Genomic DNA, 19,780 nt, shown 5'->3' with positions numbered 1-19,780 from the left:
GTACGACCCCAGTATGATGTCAGTACAGAACCAGTACAGCCCCAGTCACTCCCAGTATGATGTCAGTACAGAACCAGTACAGCCCCAGTCACTCCCAGTACGACCCCAGCGCAGCCCCGTCCCTGGCAGCGCAGCCACTGCTGGGATCCCCCAGCCCTGTGTGCGTTTCCCCCTGGCGGATGTGCCGAGAGGAGCCCCAAGGGCTGGCAGTGGCCAGGCAGGGTCCCCAGCAAGGCCCAGTTTGGATGTGCAGCCCCCAGTTTGCCCAGTTCGCCTCTCCTTTGGCCCGGGCCGGGTTCACCCCTCCCGCAGCGGCTGGAGCAGCCGAGAGCCCCGCGCTGCCCATCCCGACCTGTCCCGGCTCCATCCGCGCTCCTGCCGCGGCTGCGAGGGCTGCGGGAACGGGGCACGGTGAGTGCGGCTGCTGCTGGGGGAGGAGGAGGAGGGAGGGAAGGGCAGGGATGAACGATGAGGAAGAGGCGGGGTCGGGGGGAGGAGCAGGGGGGTTGGGATGGAAGAGGAGGAGCGGGAGGAAGAGGAAGAGGAGGGACAAAGGCGGATCAAGGCTGAGCGGACGGATCCACGCGGTCGCCCAGCCTGAATTCGCAGACCCCGCCTGTGGGATCATCGCCCCCGGAACGCGCCGGTGAGCAGGGACGGGAGCCCGGCCCTGATATCCCGGGGGGTCCCCGGGTTGTGTTTTTTGGGGGATGTTTGGAGAATGAAGAAGTCCAAGGCTGAGCGGAAAAGGCCCCTCGGGGGGACATCGGGGGGTGGCGGTGCCGTCCTGCCGGGGACGGCCTGGGGGGATCTCGTTGCCCTCGGCTGTGGCACGGAGGCAAATGCCATCGTGTCCTTGTCCTTCCTCCCCCAGAGCAGGAGCGGAGCATGGAGAGCAGGGAGGACAAATGCCCGCGGCAGGAGCTGGTGGAAGAGGCCGTTTTGAGCGGCTCCACGGCGCAGGAAGGCAACGGGGAGGAACAGGCGCGGAGATGCCGCACGAGGAGGGGCTGCAAACGCAGCCGGCGGGGATGTGAGGGGGAAAGAGCCGGCCTGGGCCGGGAAGGCGGCCGGAGACGGAGGCAGAGCTCGGAGCTGGTGCTCCGTGAGCAGCTCCGTGATGGGGAGAAGCCCCACACGTGCGGGGAGTGTGGGAAGATCTTCAGGTGGAAGTACCAACTGATCGAGCACCAGAGGATTCACACTGGGGAGAGGCCCTTTGAGTGTGGGCAGTGTGGGAAGAGCTTCAGCCAGCGCTGCAACCTTCTCAGGCACAAGAGGACCCATCCTGGGGAGAGGCCCTACGAGTGTGGGGAGTGTGGGAAGAGCTTTACCCAGAACTCCAACCTGGTCAAGCACCAGAGGTCCCACCTTCGGGAGAAGCGCCACGAGTGTACGGAGTGTGGGCAGAGCTTCCGATGGAGGTCGAACCTGATCAGGCACCAGAGGACCCACACTGGGGAGAGGCCCTACGTGTGTGGGGAGTGTGGGAAGAGCTTCACAGAGAGCTCCAGCCTGATCGTGCACCAGAGGATCCACACTGGGGAAAGGCCTTTCGAGTGTTCCGAGTGTGGGATGCGCTTCAGCTACAGCTCCACCCGGAACAAGCACCAGAGGAGCCACACAGGGGAGAGGCCCTTCGAGTGTGACAAATGCAGGAAGAGGTTTCGGACCCGCGCCGATCTCTTCTGCCACTTTCAGACTCACACAGAGGAGAGACCCTTCCAGTGCCCTGAGTGTGGGAAGGGATTCAGGCAGAAGTCCCACCTCATCACTCACCGCCGCATCCACACTGGGGAGAGGCCCTACGAGTGTGATAAATGCAGGAAGAGGTTTCGGACCAGCGGCCTTCTCCTCCAGCACTATCAGACTCACACAGAGGAGAGACCATTCCAGTGCCCCGACTGTGGGAAGGGATTCAGGCACAACTCCACCCTCGTCATTCACCGGCGCATCCACACTGGGGAGAGGCCCTACGAGTGTCCCCAGTGTGGGAAGAGCTTCTCACAGAGCTCTAACTTGACCCGACACCAACGGAGGCACCACTAAGGGAAGCCCTGTGAGTGCCCCGAGTGCGGGCAGAGCTTCGTGCGCTGCTCCAGCTCCATCCCCCACTGGAGGAGGCACTGTGGGCACAGCCCTGGGCACTCACATTCCCTGTGATCCATGCTGGGAACACACCTGGCTGTTTCTCGTTTTAATTTCACCTGAATTTTTTTCTCTTCTCGATCTCTTTCCACTCCAAAAGCCAAGAGAGATGAATCTTTCACTGCAAAACTACTCAAATCCCAGTGAAAACAGCTCACTCTTGCCCCAGAATGCTCAATCCCTCCTGAGAAAAAGTCAATGCAATACGAATTTTCCTCGATTCTTCAGCCAGCCTGTGGTTTAGAGTAGTGGGATCTCAATTAGAGTATTTGGGCGGGGATTGTGTAGGGCTTGGTGTGTGGGATGTATTTGATAGCAAATAAAACTCTCAGAGTTACTTTTTTCTCTCCCGTTCATGTTCAGTCCGTTGCAGTTCTGTTTGCACAGTGCCGCCTCCCAGAGTGTCCCCTCAGAGTTGCCGCCCTTGGCCTGGGCCCGCCCCTTTCCCCTCACGGTTCCGCCCTTTCCCTGCCGCTTTCCCTCACGGTTCCCGCCCTTTTCCCTGCCCCCTTTCCCCTCACCGTTCCCGCCATTTCCCTGCCCCCTTTCCCCTCACGGTTCCGCCCTTTCCCTGCCCCCTTTCCCCTCACGGTTCCAGCCGGTTGGGGGAGAGGAGCAGGGCTGGGGGAGATGGAAGAGGAGGGATGAAGGCGGAGAGAGAGCAGCGATGGAAGGAGGGGAAGAAGGCGGGGTTGGGGAGGAGAAAGAGGAGAAGGGATGGAAGGGGCGGGATGGAAGAGGAGAAGGAGGCGGAGATAACGCTGAGGAGCTGGAGGGAGGATGGAAGAGGAGGAGCGGGAGGAAGAGGAGGGACAAAGGCGGATCGAGGCTGAGCGGACGGATCCACAATCTGGAGCCCTGCCTGAATTCGCTGCCCCCACCTGTGGGATCATCGCCCCCGCATCGCGCCGGTGAGCAGGGACGGGAGCCCGGCCCTGATATCCCGGGGGGTGCCTGGGTTGGGTTTTTGGGGGGATGTTTGGAGAATGAAGAAGTCCAAGGCTGAGCGGAAAAGGCCCCTCGGGGGGACATCGGGGGGTGGCGGTGCCGTCCTGCCGGGGACGGCCTGGGGGGATCTCGTTGCCCTCGGCTGTGGCACGGAGGCAAATCCCATCGTGTCCTTGTCCTTCCTCCCCCAGAGCAGGAGCGGAGCATGGAGAGCAGGGAGGACAAATGCCCGCGGCAGGAGCTGGTGGCAGAGGCCGTTTTGAGCGGCTCCACGGCGCAGGAAGGCAACGGGGAGGAAAAGGCGCGGAGATGCCGCACGAGGAGGGGCTGCAAACGCAGCCGGCGGGGATGTGAGGGGGAAAGAGCCGGCCTGGGCCGGGAAGGCGGCCGGAGACGGAGGCAGAGCTCGGAGCTGGTGCTCCGTGAGCAGCTCCGTGATGGGGAGAAGCCCCACACGTGCGGGGAGTGTGGGAAGAGCTTCAGGTGGAACTCCCATTTGATCAAGCACCTGAGGATCCACAGTGGGGAGAGGCCCTTTGATTGTGGGCAGTGTGGGAAGAGCTTCAGGTGGAACTCCCATTTGATCGAGCACCAGAGGATCCACACTGGGGAAAGGCCTTTCGAGTGTTCTGTGTGTGGGATGCGCTTCAGCCAGAGCTCCGCCCGGAACAAGCACCAGAGGAGCCACACAGGGGAGAGGCCCTTCGAGTGTGACAAATGCAGGAAGAGGTTTCAGACCCGCGCCCATCTCTTCTGCCACTTTCAGACTCACACAGAGGAGAGACCCTTCCAGTGCCCTGACTGTGGGAAGGGATTCAGGCAGAAGTCCAACCTCATCGCCCACCGGCGCATCCACACTGGGGAGAGGCCCTACGAGTGTCCCCAGTGTGGGAAGAGCTTCTCACAGAGATCTAACTTGAACACACACCAACGGAGGCACCACTAAGGGAAGCCCTATGAGTGCCCCGAGTGCGGGCAGAACTTCGTGCGCTGCTCCAGCTCCATCCCCCACTGGAGGAGGCACTGTGGGCACAGCCCTGGTCACTCACATTCTCTGTGATTCAGGTTGGGAACAGACATGGAGGCTTCAAATTTTAGTTTGGCCTTATTATTTCTTCTTTCTCCATCTCTTTGCACTCCAGAATCTCCGAGGGATGGATCTGTCACCTCAAAACCACTCAAATCCCACATAATACATCTCGATCTTACAACAAAACTGCTCAATCGCAACTCAAAAATGTCAATGTCTTAAAAAACTCACTCGATTCTCAGCCATCTGAGTAAGACTGGGCTGGAAGGAGACTGGGAGAAGCGTGACCTCAGTTAGGGTGGTGGGATGGGGATTATCTTGGGCTGGGTGTGTGGGATGTATTTGATACGAAATAAAACTTTCAGACTTACTGATTTCTCTCCCGTTCATGTTCAGACGTTGCAGTTCTGTTTGCAGAGTGCCGCCTCCCAGAGTGTCCCCTCAGAGTTGCCGCCCTTGGCATGAGCCCGCCCCTTTCCCCTCACGGTTCCCGCCCTTTCCCTGCCACCTTTCCCCTCACGGTTCCGCCCTTTCCCTGCCCCCTTTCCCCTCACGGTTCCAGCCGGTTCGGGGAGAGGAGCAGGGCTGGGGGAGATGGAAGAGGAGGGATGAAGGCGGAGAGAGCGCAGCGATGGAAGGAGGAGAAGAAGGTGGGGTTAGGGAGCAGGAGGAGGAGAAGGGATGGAAGGGGCGGGATGGAAGAGGAGAAGGAGGCGGAGATAACGCTGAGGAGAGGGCGGGGGGATGGAAGAGGAGGAGCGGGAGGAAGAGGAAGAGGAGGGACAAAGGCGGATCGAGGCTGAGCGGACGGATCCACGCGGTCGCCCAGGCTGAATTCGCAGCCCCCACCTGTGGGATCATCGCCCCCCGCATCGCGCCGGTGAGCAGGGACGGGAGACCGGCCCTGATATCCCGGGGGGTGCCTGGGTTGGGTTTTTGGGGGGATGTTTGGAGAATGAAGAAGTCCAAGGCTGAGCGGAAAAGGCCCCTCGGGGGGACATCGGGGGTGGCGGTGCCGTCCTGCCGGGGACGGCCTGGGGGGATCTCGTTGCCCTCGGCTGTGGCACGGAGGCAAATCCCATCGTGTCCTTGTCCTTCCTCCCCCAGAGCGGGAGCGGAGCATGGAGAGCAGGGAGGACAAATGCCCGCGGCAGGAGCTGGTGGAAGAGGCCGTTTTGAGCGGCTCCACGGCGCAGGAAGGCAACGGGGAGGAAAAAGGGCGGAGATGCCGCTCGAGGAGGGGCTGCAAACGCAGCCGGCGGGGATGTGACGGGGAAAGAGCCGGCCTGGGCCGGGAAGGCGGCCGGAGACGGAGGCAGAGCTCGGAGCTGGTGCTCCGTGAGCAGCTCCGTGATGGGGAGAAGCCCCACACGTGCGGGGAGTGTGGGAAGAGCTTCAGTAGGAATTCCCACTTGATCAAGCACCAGAGGATCCACACTGGGGAGAAGCCCCACACGTGCGGGGAGTGTGGGAAGAGCTTCAGGTGGAACTGCGAACTGATCGAGCACCAGAGGACCCACACTGGGGAGAGGCCCTACGTGTGTGGGGAGTGTGGGAAGAGCTTCACAGTGAGCTCCAACCTGATCGTGCACAAGAGGAACCACACTGGGGAAAGGCCTTTCGAGTGTTCCGTGTGTGGAATGCGCTTCAGCCAGAGCTCCGACCGGAACAAGCACCAGAGGAGCCACACAGGAGAGAGGCCCTTCGAGTGTGACAAATGCAGGAAGAGGTTTCAGACCCGCGCCCATCTCTTCCGCCACTTTCAGACTCACACAGAGGAGAGACCCTTCCAGTGCCCTGAGTGTGGGAAGGGATTCAGGGAGAACTGCAGCCTCATGAGGCACCGGCGCATCCACACTGGGGAGAGGCCCTACGAGTGTCCCCAGTGTGGGAAGAGCTTCTCACAGAGCTCTCACTTGAACACACACCAACGGAGCCACCACTAAGGGAAGCCCTGTGAGTGCCCCGAGTTCGGGCAGAGCTTCGTGCGCTGCTCCAGCTCCATCCCCCACTGGAGGAGGCACTGTGGGCACAGCCCTGGTCACTCACATTCCCTGTGATCCATGCTGGGAACAGACATGGAGGCTTCAAATTTTAGTTTGGCCTTAATATTTCTTCTTTCTCCATCTCTTTGCACTCCGGAATCTACGAGGGATGGATCTGTCACCTCAAAACCACTCAAATCCCACATAATACATCTCGATCTTACAACAAAACTGCTCAATCGCAACTCAAAAATGTCAATGTCTTAAAAAACTCACTCGATTCTCAGCCACCTGAGTAAGACTGGGTTGGAAGGAGACTGGGAGAAGCGTGACCTCAGTTAGGGTGGTTGGATGGGGATTATCTTGGGCTGGGTGTGTGGGATGTATTTGATACGAAATAAAACTCTCAGAGTTACTGATTTCTCTCCCGTTCATGTTCAGTCACTTACAGTTCTGTTTGCACAGTGCAGCCTCCCAGAGTGTCCCCTCAGAGTTGCCGCCCTTGGCCTGAGCCCGCCCCTTTCCCCTGACGTTGCCCGCCCTTTCCCTGTCCCCTTTTCCCCTCACGGTTCCGCCATTTCCCAGCCCCCTTTCCCCTCACGGTTCCCGCCCTTTCCCTGCCCCCTTTTACCCTCACGGTTCCGCCATTTCCCTGCCCCCTTTTACCCTCACGGTTCCGCCCTTTCCCTGCCCCCTTTTACCCTCATGGTTCCGCCATTTCCCTGCCCCCTTTCCCCTCACGGTTCCCGCCCTTTCCCTGCCCCCTTTTCTCCTCACGGTTCCGCCATTTCCCTGCCCACTTTCCCCTCACGGTTCCAGCCGGTTGGGGGAGAGGAGCAGGACTAAGGAAGATAGAAGGGGAGGGATGAAGGCGGAGAGAGAGCAGCGATGGAAGGAGGGGAAGAAGGCGGGGTTGGGGGGAGAAAGAGGAGAAGGGATGGAAGGGGCGGGATGGAAGAGGAGAAGGAGGCGGAGATAACGCTGAGGAGCGGGCGGGGGGGATGGAAGAGGAGGAGCGGGAGGAAGAGGAAGAGGACGGACAAAGGCGGATCGAGGCAGAGCGGACGGATCCACGCGGTCTGGAGCCCTGCCTGAATTCGCAGCCCCAGCCTGTGGGATCATCGCCCCCCGCATCGCGCCGGTGAGCAGGGACGGGAGGCCGGCCCTGATATCCCGGGGGGTTCCCTGGGTTGGGTTTTTGGGGGGATGTTTGGAGAATGAAGAAGTCCAAGGCTGAGCGGAAAAGGCCCCTCGGGGGGACATCGGGGGGTGGCGGTGCCGTCCTGCCGGGGACGGCCTGGGGGGATCTCGTTGCCCTCGGCTGTGGCACGGAGGCAAATCCCATGGTGTCCTTGTCCTTCCTCCCCCAGAGCAGGAGCGGAGCATGGAGAGCAGGGAGGACAAATGCCCGCGGCAGGAGCTGGTGGAAGAGGCCGTTTTGAGCGGCTCCACGGCGCAGGAAGGCAACGGGGAGGAAAAGGCGCGGAGATGCCGCACGAGGAGGGGCTGCAAACGCAGCCGGCGGGGATGTGAGGGGGAAAGAGCCGGCCTGGGCCGGGAAGGCGGCCGGAGACGGAGGCAGAGGTCGGAGCTGGTGCTCCGTGAGCAGCTCCGTGATGGGGAGAAGCCCCACACGTGCGGGGAGTGTGGGAAGAGCTTCAGGTGGAACTGCCAACTGATCGAGCACCAGAGGATTCACACTGGGGAGCGGCCCTTTGAGTGTGAGGAGTGTGGGAAGAGCTTCAGGAAGAACTCCATCCTGATCAAGCACCAGAGGATCCACACCGGGGAGAAGCCCTTTGAGTGTGGGGACTGTGGGAAGAGCTTCAACCAGCGCAACAATCTGATCACGCACCAGAGGACACATAGTGGAGATGGGTCCCTTGAGTGTGGGGAGTGTGGGAAGAGCTTCAGTAGGAAATGCAACCTGATCCAGCACCAGAGGTCCCACATTCGGGTGAAGTCTAACGAGTGTGGGGAGTGTGGGCAGAGCTGCCGATGGAGGTCGGAGCTCATCAGGCACCAGAGGACCCACACTGGGGAACGGCCCTACAAGTGTGGGGAATGTGGGAAGAGCTTCATTAAGAGCTCTCACCTGATGCTGCACCAGAGGATCCACACTGGGGAAAAGCCTTTCGAGTGTTCCAAGTGTGGGATGCGCTTCAGCCACAGCTCCTACCGGAACAAGCACCAGAAGAGCCACACAGGGGAGAGGCCCTTCGAGTGTGACAAATGCAGGAAGAGGTTTCGGACCAGCACCCATCTCCTCAAGCACTATTGGATTCACAGAGAGGAGAGGCCCTTCCAATGCCCTGACTGTGGGAAGGGATTCAGGCAGAAGTCCCACCTCATCGCCCACCAGCGTATCCACACCGGGGAGAGGCCCTACGAGTGTGATAAATGCAGGAAGAGGTGTCGGACCAGCTCTGATCTCCTCCTGCACTATCGGATTCATACAAAGGAGAGGCCCTTCCGCTGCCCCGACTGTGGGAAGGGATTCAAGCACAACTCCACCCTCGTCATCCACCGGCGCCTCCACACTGGGGAGAGGCCCTACGAGTGTCCCCAGTGTGGGAAGAGCTTCTCCAGCAGCTCTAACTTGACCCGACACCAACGGAGCCACCACTAAGGGAAGCCCTGTGAGTGCCCCGAGTGCGGGCAGAGCTTCGTGCGCTGCTCCAGCTCCATCCCCCACTGGAGGAGGCACTGTGGGCACAGCCCTGGTCACTCACATTCTCTGTGACTCAGGTTGGGAACAGACATGGAGGCTTCAAATTTTAGTTTGGCTTTAATATTTCTTCTTTCTCCATCTCTTTGCACTGCAGAATCTACGAGGGATGGATCTGTCACCTCAAAACCACTCAAATCCCACTGAAAACTGCTCGATATTACCACAAAACTGCTCAATTGCAACTCAAAAATGTCAATGTCATAAAAAACTCACTCGATTCTCAGCCACCTGAGTAAGATTGGGCTGGAAGGAGACTGGGAGAAGCGTGATCTCAATTAGGGTGGTGGGATGGGGATTATCTTGGGCTGGGTGTGTGGGATGTATTTGATACTAAATAAAACTCTCAGACTTACTGAGTTCTCTCCCGTTCATGTGCAGTCCGTTGCAGATCTGTTTGCACAGTGCCGCCCCCCAGAGTGTCCCCTCAGAGTTGCCGCCCTTGGCCTGAGCCCGCCCCTTTCCCCTCACGTTTCCCGCCCTTTCCCTGCCCCCTTTCCCCTCACGGTTCCGCCCTTTCCCTGCCCCCTTTCCCCTCACGGTTCCCGCCCTTTCCCTGCCCCCTTTCCCCTCACGGTTCCCGCCCTTTCCCTGCCCCCTTTCCCCTCACGGTTCAGCCACCGGGATCGGGGGAGGAAGAGGATGGAGGGAGGAAGAGTCCGAGCAGCTGCCACAGCAGAAGAGGAGAGGGAGCATCTCGTGCCCCAGGCGCTCCCTCAAAGTGCCACAGCCCCAGAAGCATCGCCCCACATCCTGCTGGTTCCTGGGGAGGGGGAGCACGGCCCAAATATCCCGGGGGGTGCCTGGGTTTGGGGTTTGTTTCGGGGGGATGTTTGCAGCTGGCAGGGCCCCAAAGCCGAGCCGCAAATGGCCCTCGGGGAGACATCCGGGGTCTGCATTGGCTGTTCCCAGTATGAGCCCAGTTGCTCCCCCGTGCGATTCCAGTTTCCTGGGCAATCCCAGTAATGGCCTGGTCATTCCCAGTATGGGCCTGTGCACTCCCAGTATCATCCTGGTCACTTCCCCTGCCTCCCTGCCTGATCCCAGTCACTCCCAGACGAGGTCACTCCCTCCCAGTGATTCCCCATGATGATGCAATTGTCTCCCAGCATGGTCCCAGTTGCTCCCAGTTCGTCCCACTTTCATCCAGTGTGTTCTCCGTTCTCCCAGTTGTCCCTGGCATAGTCCCAGGCACTCCCAGTGTGATCCCAGTCTCTCCCAGCAATGGCCCGGTCACTCCCACTCGCCCCCAGCGTGTTCCCAGTTCCCCCAACACCTTCCCAGTCAGTCCCAGTTTGGTGCCAATCACCACCTGCATGGTCTCCGACCCTCCCAGTATATCCCAGTTGCCCTGAACATTCTGGCAGTCATTGCCAGGCACTCCCAGTCACCTCAGCGTGGTTCATTTGCCCCCACTTTTACCCCAGTTGCTCCCAGGTCCTCTAATTCAGTCCCCAGTTGGCTCCCAGCATGGGCCTGGTAGCTCCCAGAAGCCCCCATTGAGGGTCCAATCACAGCCACTCTAATCCCAGTATGATTGTAGCCACTCCCAGTATGATCCCAGTATGATCCCAGCCCCCATGAGTGCGATCACAATCTGCCCTGGGAACGCAGTGTGATCTGAAATGATGTCCGTACAAACTCACTGAAATACCAGTGTCATCCCAGCGTGGTGTCAGTACAGAACCAGTGCAGTCCCAGTCACTCCCAGTACGACCCCGGTATGATGTCAGTACAGAACCAGTGCAGCCCCAGTCACTCCCAGTACGACCCCGGTTTGATGTCAGTACAAGGCCAGTACAGCCCCACTCACTCCCAGTGTGATGTCAGTACAGAACCAGTACAGCCCCAGTCACTCCCAGTACGACCCCAGTATGATGTCAGTACAGAACCAGTACAGTCCCAGTCACTCCCAGTATGATGTCAGTACAGAACCAGTACAGCCCCAGTCACTCCCAGTACGACCCCAGCGCAGCCCCGTCCCTGGCAGCACTGCCACTGTTGGGATCCCCCAGCCCTGTGTGCGTTCCCCCCTGGCGGATGTGCCGAGAGGAGCCCCAAGGGCTGGCAGTGGCCAGGCAGGGTCCCCAGCAAGGCCCAGTTTGGATGTGCAGCCCCCAGTTTGCCCAGTTCGCCTCTCCTTTGGCCCGGGCCGGGTTCACCCCTCCCGCAGCGGCTGGAGCAGCCGAGAGCCCCGCGCTGCCCATCCCGACCTGTCCCGGCTCCATCCGCGCTCCTGCCGCGGCTGCGAGGGCTGCGGGAACGGGGCACGGTGAGCGCGGCTGCTGCTGGGGGAGGAGGAGGAGGGAGGGAAGGGCAGGGATGAACGATGAGGAAGAGGCGGGGTCGAGGGGAGGAGCAGGGGGGTTGGGATGAAGAGGAGGAGCGGGAGGAAGAGGAAGAGGAGGGACAAAGGCGGATCGAGGCAGAGCGGACGGATCCACGCGGTCGCCCAGCCTGAATTCGCAGCCCCCGCCTGTGGGATCATCGCCCCCGGAACGCGCCGGTGAGCAGGGACGGGAGCCCGGCCCTGATATCCCGGGGGGTGCCTGGGTTGGGTTTTTGGGGGGATGTTTGGAGAATGAAGAAGTCCAAGGCTGAGCGGAAAAGGCCCCTCGGGGGGACATCGGGGGGTGGCGGTGCCGTCCTGCCGGGGACGGCCTGGGGGGATCTCGTTGCCCTCGGCTGTGGCACGGAGGCAAATCCCATCGTGTCCTTGTCCTTCCTCCCCCAGAGCGGGAGCGGAGCATGGAGAGCAGGGAGGACAAATGCCCGCGGCAGGAGCTGGTGGAAGAGGCCGTTTTGAGCGGCTCCACGGCGCAGGAAGGCAACGGGGAGGAAAAGGCGCGGAGATGCCGCACGAGGAGGGGCTGCAAACGCAGCCGGCGGGGATGTGAGGGGGAAAGAGCCGGCCTGGGGCGGGAAGGCGGCCGGACACGGAGGCAGAGCTCGGAGCTGGTGCTCCGTGAGCAGCTCCGTGATGGGGAGAAACCCCACACGTGCGGGGAGTGTGGGAAGAGCTTCAGGTGGAAGTACCAACTGATCGAGCACCAGAGGATTCACACTGGGGAGAGGCCCTTTGAGTGTGGGGAGTGTGGGAAGAGCTTCACCCAGAGCTGGAGCCTGATCAGGCACCAGAGGCTTCACAATGGGGAGAGGCCCTTTGAGTGTGGGGAGTGTGGGAAGAGCTTCAGGTGGAACTCCGAACTGATCGTGCACCAGAGGATTCACACTGGGCAGAGGCCCTACGAGTGTGACAAATGCAGGAAGTGGTTTCGGACCAGCGGCCATCTCTTCTGCCACTTTCAGAATCACTCAGAGGAGAGGCCCTTCCAATGCCCTGACTGTGGGAAGGGATTCAGGGACAACTCCAACCTCATCGCCCACCGGCGCATCCACACAGGGGAGAGGCCCTATGAGTGTGATAAATGCAGGAAGAGGTTTCGGACCAGCACCCATCTCCTCAGGCACTATTGGAATCACACAGAGGAGAGGCCCTTCCAATGCCCTGAGTGTGGGAAGGGATTCAAGATGAACTGCAACCTCGTCACCCCCCCGCGCATCCACACTGGGGAGAGGCCCTACGAGTGTCCCCAGTGTGGGAAGAGCTTCTCACACAGCTCTAACTTGACCAAACACCAACGGAGGCACCACTAAGGGAAGCCCTGTGAGTGCCCCGAGTGCGGGCAGAGCTTCGTGCGCTGCTCCAGCTCCATCCCCCACTGGAGGAGGCACTGTGGGCACAGCCCTGGTCACTCACATTCCTTGTAATCAGTGCTGGGAAGACACCTGGCTGCTTCTCCTTTCAATATCACCTTAATTTTTTTCTCTTCTCAATCTCTTTGCACTCCAAAAGCCAAGAGAGATGAATCTCTCACCTCAAAACGACTCAAATCCCACTGAAAACAGATCAGTCTTGCCCCAGAATGCTCAATCCCTCCTGAGAAAAACTCCATGCCATACAAATTTTCCTCGATTCTACAGCCGCCAGGCTCACATGGGGTTGGGGGGTGATTTACAGTAGTGGGATCTCAATTAGAGTGGTGGGGCGGGGATTGTGTGGAGCTGGGTGTGTGGGATGTATTTGATAGCAAATAAAATTCTCAGACTTATTGATTTCTCTCCCGTTCATGTTCAGTCGGTTGCAGTTCCGTTTGCACAGTGCCGCCTCCCAGAGTGTCCCCTCAGAGTTGCCGCCCTTGGCCTGAGCCCGCCCCTTTCCCCTCACGGTTCCCGCCCTTTCCCTGCCCCCTTTCCCCTTACGGTTCCCGCCCTTTCCCTGCCCCCTTTCCCCTCACGGTTCCCGCCCTTTCCCTGCCCCCTTTCCCCTCACGGTTTCCGCAATTCGCCCACCGGGATCGGGGGAGGAAGAGGATGGATTGAGGAAGAGTCCGAACAGCTGCCACAGCAGAAGAGGAGAGGGAGCATCTCGTGCCCCAGGCGCTCCCTCAAAGTGCCACAGCCCCAGAAGCATCGCCCCACATCCCGCAGGTTCCTGGGGAGGGGGAGCGCGGCCCAAATATCCCGGGGGGTGCCTGGGTTTGGGGTTTGTTTCGGGGGGATGTTTGCAGCTGGCAGGGCCCCAAAGCCGAGCCGCAAATGGCCCTCGGGGAGACATCCGGGGTCTGCAGTGGCTGCTCCCAGTATGAGCCCAGTTGCTCCCCCATGCGCTTCCAGTTTCCTGGGCAATCCCAGTAATAGCCTGGTCATTCCCAGTATGGGCCTGTGCACTCCCAGTATCATCCTGGTCACTTCCCCTGCCTCCCTGCCTGATCCCAGTCACTCCCAGACGAGGTCACTCCCTCCCAGTGATTCCCCATGATGATGCAATTGTCTCCCAGCATGGTCCCAGTTGCTCCCAGTTCCTCCCACTTTCATCCAGTGTGTTCTCCGTTCTCCCAGTTGTCCCTGGCATAGTCCCAGGCACTCCCAGTGTGATCCCAGTCTCTCCCAGCAATGGCCCAGTCACTCCCACTCGCCCCCAGCGTGTTCCCAGTTCCCCCAACACCTTCCCAGTCAGTCCCAGTTTGGTGCCAATCACCACCTGCATGGTCTCCGACCCTCCCAGTATATCCCAGTTGCCCTGAACATTCTGGCAGTCATTGCCAGGCACTCCCAGTCACCTCAGCGTGGTTCACTTGCCCCCACTTTTACCCCAGTTGCTCCCAGGTCCTCTAATTCAGTCCCCAGTTGGCTCCCAGCATGGGCCTGGTAGCTCCCAGAAGCCCCCATTGAGGGTCCAATCACAGCCACTCTAATCCCAGTATGATTGTAGCCACTCCCAGTATGATCCCAGTATGATCCCAGCCCCCATGAGTGCGATCACAATCTGCCCTGGGAACGCAGTGTGATCTGAAATGATGTCTGTACAAACTCACTACAATCCCAGTGTCATCCCAGCGTGGTGTCAGTACAAAGCCAGTACAGTCCCAGTAACTCCCAGTATGACCCCGGTATGATGTCAGTACAGAACCAGTGCAGTCCCAGTCACTCCCAGTACGACCCCAGTATGATGTCAGTACAGAACCAGTGCAGTCCCAATCACTCCCAGTACGAACCTGGTGTGACGTCAGTACAAAGCCAGTACAGCTCCAGTCACTCCCAGTACGACCCTGGTATGATGTCAGTACAAAGCCAGTACAGCCCCAGTTACCCCCAGTATGATGTCAGTACAGAACCAGTCCAGTCCCAGTCACTCCCAGTACGACCCCAGTATGATGTCAGTACAGAACCAGTACAGCCCCAGTCACTCCCAGTATGATGTCAGTACAGAACCAGTACAGTCCCAGTCACTCCCAGTACGACCCCAGTATGATGTCAGTACAGAAGCAGTACAGTCCCAGTCACTCCCAGTACGACCCCAGTATGATGTCAGTACAGAACCAGTACAGTCCCAGTCGCTCCCAGTATGATGTCAGTACAGAAGCAGTACAGTCCCAGTCACTCCCAGTACGACCCCGGTATGATGTCAGTACAGAAGCAGTACAGCCCCAGTCACTCCCAGTATGATGTCAGTACAGAACCAGTACAGCCCCAGTCACTCCCAGTACGATATCAGCGCAGCCCCGTCCCTGGCAGCGCTGCCACTGCCGGGATCCCCCAGCCCTGTGTGCGTTTCCCCCTGGCGGATGTGCCGAGAGGAGCCCCAAGGGCTGGCAGTGGCCAGGCAGGGTCCCCAGCAAGGCCCAGTTTGGATGTGCAGCCCCCAGTTTGCCCAGTTCGCCTCTCCTTTGGCCCGGGCCGGGTTCACCCCTCCCGCAGCGGCTGGAGCAGCCGAGAGCCCCGCGCTGCCCATCCCGACCTGTCCCGGCTCCATCCGCGCTCCTGCCGCGGCTGCGAGGGCTGCGGGAACGGGGCACGGAGAGTGCGGCTGCTGCTGGGGGAGGAGGAGGAGGGAGGGAAGGGCAGGGATGAACGATGAGGAAGAGGCGGGGTCGGGGGGAGGAGCAGGGGGGAGGTTGGGCTGAAGAGGAGGAGCGGGAGGAAGAGGAAGAGGAGGGACAAAGGCGGATCGAGGCTGAGCGGACGGATCCACGCGGTCTGGAGCCCGGCCTGAATTCGCAGCCCCCGCTTGTGGGATCATCGCCCCCCGCATCGCGCCGGTGAGCAGGGACGGGAGCCCGGCCCTGATATCCCGGGGGTTCCCTGGGTTGGGTTTTTGGGGGGATGTTTGGAGAATGAAGAAGTCCAAGGCTGAGCGGAAAAGGCCCCTCGGGGGGACATCGGGGGGTGGCGGTGCCGTCCTGCCGGGGACGGCCTGGGGGGATCTCGTTGCCCTCGGCTGTGGCACGGAGACAAATCCCATGGTGTCCTTGTCCTTCCTCCCCCAGAGCAGGAGCGGAGCATGGAGAGCAGGGAGGACAAATGCCCGCGGCAGGAGCTGGTGGAAGAGGCCGTTTTGAGCGGCTCCACGGCGCAGGAAGGCAACGGGGAGGAAAAGGCGCCGAGATGCCGCACGAGGAGGGGCTGCAAACGCAGCCGGCGGGGATGTGAGGGGGAAAGAGCCGGCCTGGGCCGGGAAGGCGGCCGGAGACGGAGGCAGAGCTCGGAGCTGGTGCTCCGTGAGCAGCTCCGTGATGGGGAGAAGCCCCACACGTGCGGGGAGTGTGGGAAGAGCTTCAGGTGGAAGTGCCAAGTGATCAAGCACCAGAGGATTCACACTGGGGAGAGGCCCTATGAGTGTGGGGAGTGTGGGAAGAGCTTCAGCCAAGTCAACAATCTGGTCACGCACCAGAGGAGCCACACTGGGGAGAGGCCTTTTGAGTGTGGGCAGTGTGGGAAGAGCTTCAGGAGGAGCTCCCATCTGATCGAGCACCAGAGGATCCACACTGGAGAGAGGCCCTTTGAGTGTGGGCAGTGTGGGAAGTGCTTCAGGTGGAAGTCCCATTTGATCCCGCACCAGAGGATTCACACTGGGGAGAGGTCCTTTGAGTGTGGGGAGTGCGGGAAGAGCTTCACGCAGAGCTCCAGCCTGATCAATCACCAGAGGTCCCACCTTCAGGAGAAGCGCCACGAGTGTACGGAGTGTGGGCAGAGCTTCCGATGGAGGTCGCAGCTCATCAGGCACCAGAGGACCCACACTGGGGAGAGGCCCTACGAGTGTGGGGAGTGTGGGAAGAGCTTCACAGTGAGCTCCAGCCTGATCGTGCACCAGAGGATCCACACTGGGGAAAGGCCTTTTGAGTGTTCCGAGTGTGGGATGCGCTTCAGCCAGAGCTCCCACCGGAACAAGCACCAGAGGAGCCACACAGGGGAGAGGCCCTTCGAGTGTGACAAATGCAGGAAGAGGTTTCAGACCCGCGCCGATCTCTTCTACCACTTTCAGACTCACACAGAGGAGAGACCCTTCCAGTGCCCTGAGTGTGGGAAGGGATTCCGGAAGAACTCCAACCTCATCGCCCACCAGCGCATCCACACAGGGAAGAGGCCCTACGAGTGTGACAAATGCAGGAAGAGGTTTCGGACCAGCTCTCATCTCCTCAGGCACTATCGGCGTCACTCAGAGGAGAGGCCCTTCCGCTGCCCCGCCTGTGGGAAGGGATTCAGGCACAACTCCACCCTCGTCACCCACCGGCGCATCCACACTGGGGAGAGGCCCTACGAGTGTCCCCAGTGTGGGAAGAGCTTCTCACAGAGCTCTCACTTGACCCAACACCAACGGAGGCACCACTAAGGGAAGCCCTGTGAGTGCCCCGAGTGCGGGCAGAGCTTCGTGCGCTGCTCCAGCTCCATCCCCCACTGGAGGAGGCACTGTGGGCACAGCCCTGGTCACTCACATTCCCTGTGATTCATGCTGGGAACACACCTGGCTGCTTCTCCTTTCAATATCACCTTAATTTTTTTCTCATCTCGTTCTCTTTGCACTCCAAAAGCCAAGAGAGATGAATCTTTCACTGCAAAACTACTCAAATCGCAGTGAAAACAGCTCACTCTTGCCCCAGAATGATGAATCCCTCCTGAGAAAAACTCCATGCCATACAAATTTTCCTCGATTCTATAGCCAGCCTGTGGTTTAGAGTAGTGGGATCTCAATTAGTGTGGTGGGGTGGGGATTGTGTGCAGCTGGGTGTGTGGGATGTATTTGATAGCAAATAAAACTCTCAGAGTTACAGGTTTCTCTCCTGTCCATGTTCAGTCGGTTGCAGTTCTGTTTGCACAGTGCCGCCTGCTGAGCTCATTGTGTTTGTGTCCCTTTTTCTCTCCTGCCTCTCTTTGCCTGCTCTGTTTCTCTCTCAGTGTCTCCCTTGATCCTGGGACCACCAGAGACCCTGCCCTGATTTAATTGATCCATTGCCTGATTTAATTGACCCCTCCCCTGATTTAATTGACCCCTGCCCTGATTTAATTGACCCCTCCCCTGATTTAATTGACCCATTGCCTGATTTTATTGACCCCTCCCTTGATTTTATTTACCCATTTCCTGATTTAATTGACCCATTTCCTGATTTAAATTTCACATTGCCCGATTTAATTGACCCCTTGCCTGATTTAATTGACCCCTGCCCTGATTTAATTGACCCCTCCCCTGATTTAATTGATCCATTGCCTGATTTAATTGACCCCTTGCCTGATTTAATTGACCCCTGCCCTGATTTAATTGACCCCTCCCCTGATTTAATTGATCCATTGCCTGATTTAATTGACCTCTCCCCTGATTTAATTTTCCCTTGCCTGATTTAATTGGCCCATTGCCTGATTTAATTGACCCCTCCCTTGATTTAATTGACCCCTCCCCTGATTTAATTGACCCCTCCCCTGATTTAATTGATCCATTGCCTGATTTAATTGACCCCTCCCCTGATTTAATTTTCCCTTGCCTGATTTAATTGGCCCATTGCCTGATTTAATTGACCCCTCCCTTGATTTAATTGACCCCTCCCCTGATTTAATTGACCCTTCCCCTGATTTAATTGACCCATTTCCTGATTTAAATTTCCCATTGCCTGATTTAATTGACCCCTCCCCTGATTTAATTGACCCCTGCCCTGATTTAATTGACCCCTGCCCTGATTTAATTGACCCCTCCCCTGATTTAATTGACCCCTCCCTTGATTTAATTGACCCCTCCTCTGATTTAATTGACCCCTTGCCTGATTTAATTGACCCATTGCCTGATTTAATTGATACATTACCTGATTTAATTGACCCCTCCCCTGATTTAATTGACCCCTTGCCTGATTTAATTGACCCATTGCCTGATTTAATTGATACATTACCTGATTTAATTGACCCCTTGCCTGATTTAATTGACTCCTGCCCTGATTTAATTGACCCCTCCCCTGATTTAATTGACGCATTGCCTGATTTAATTGACCCCTTGCCTGATTTAATTGACCCATTGCCTTATTTAATTGACTCCTGCCCTGATTTAATTGACCCATTGCCTGATTTAATTGACCCCTCTGTCCCCACCGACCCTCCCCTGAATATTAATTATTTTATTTCCCAATTATTATTTTAATTTCCAGTCCCAGGAGCTGAAGTCCTGAGGGCTGGCAGGGAAATGTCTCTGTAGGATTTTGCTCCGTTTGTCTTCAAGGTCGGGAACATCTTTTCCTGGCTGGGAGCTGGAATTCCAGACTTTTGGAATGTGTGGAGGGCGATAAGGACTGGGATTAAATATGGAGTGGGATCAATTAGGGACTGGGATTAAATATGAATTGGGATTAAATATGGACTGGGATTAAATATGGTTTGGAATCAAATATGGACTGGGATCAATTAGGGAGTGCGATTAAATAGATTTGGATCAAATATGGACTGGGATCAAATAGGAACTGGGATTAAATATGGATTGGGATCAAATCAGGACTGGGATCAAATATGGAACTGGCGTAAAATATGGACTGGGATCAAATATGAACCGCGTTAATCCTGACTGGGATAAACTGGATGGAGATTATATAGACTAAGATCAAATAGGGACTGGGATCAAATAGGGACTGAGATAAAATATGGACTGGAATCAAATGGACTGGGATCCTACAGACTGGGATAAACTGGACTGGGACCAGATATGGACTGGGATCAAATCAGGACTGGGATCAAATATGGAACTAGGATCAAATAGGAACTGGGATTAAATATGGATTGGAATCAAATACGAACTGGGATAAACTGGACTGGGATCAAATATGGATTGGGAACAAATATGGAATGGGATGAAATACGAACTGGGATCAAATATAGACTGGGATAATCCTGACTGGGGTAAACTGGAGTGAGATTATATAGACTAAGATCAAATATGGACTGGGATCAGATATGGACTGGGATTAAATATAGATTGGGATCAAATATATATTGGGATCAAATGGACTGGGTTTCTACAGACTGGGATAAACTGGAGTGAGATTATTTAGACTGGGATCAAATATGAACTGGGGTCAAATAGGGACTGGGATCCTACAGAGTGGACCAAATATGGACTGGGATCAGATA

At 57.8% G+C, this 19,780-nt stretch overlaps 1 protein-coding gene and 3 pseudogenes across 1 annotated transcript in view; all 4 read left to right on the top strand.

Annotated features, from left to right (window-relative positions):
• The window catches only part of LOC141727990 (uncharacterized), a 94,884-nt gene that overhangs the window by 4,175 nt on the left and 70,929 nt on the right, over positions 1 to 19,780 (top strand). The gene's annotated exons all lie outside the window — the stretch shown is intronic.
• LOC141727981 (uncharacterized) lies at positions 524 to 9,211 on the top strand (annotated as a pseudogene).
• LOC141728001 (uncharacterized) lies at positions 4,855 to 6,235 on the top strand (annotated as a pseudogene).
• On the top strand, positions 11,241 to 17,676 carry LOC141728017 (uncharacterized; annotated as a pseudogene).

This window comes from Zonotrichia albicollis, unplaced genomic scaffold (assembly GCF_047830755.1).
Source record: "Zonotrichia albicollis isolate bZonAlb1 unplaced genomic scaffold, bZonAlb1.hap1 Scaffold_73_unloc_1, whole genome shotgun sequence".
Classification (NCBI taxonomy): Eukaryota; Metazoa; Chordata; class Aves; order Passeriformes; family Passerellidae; genus Zonotrichia; species Zonotrichia albicollis.
This window is presented reverse-complemented; position numbering and strand designations above follow the sequence as displayed.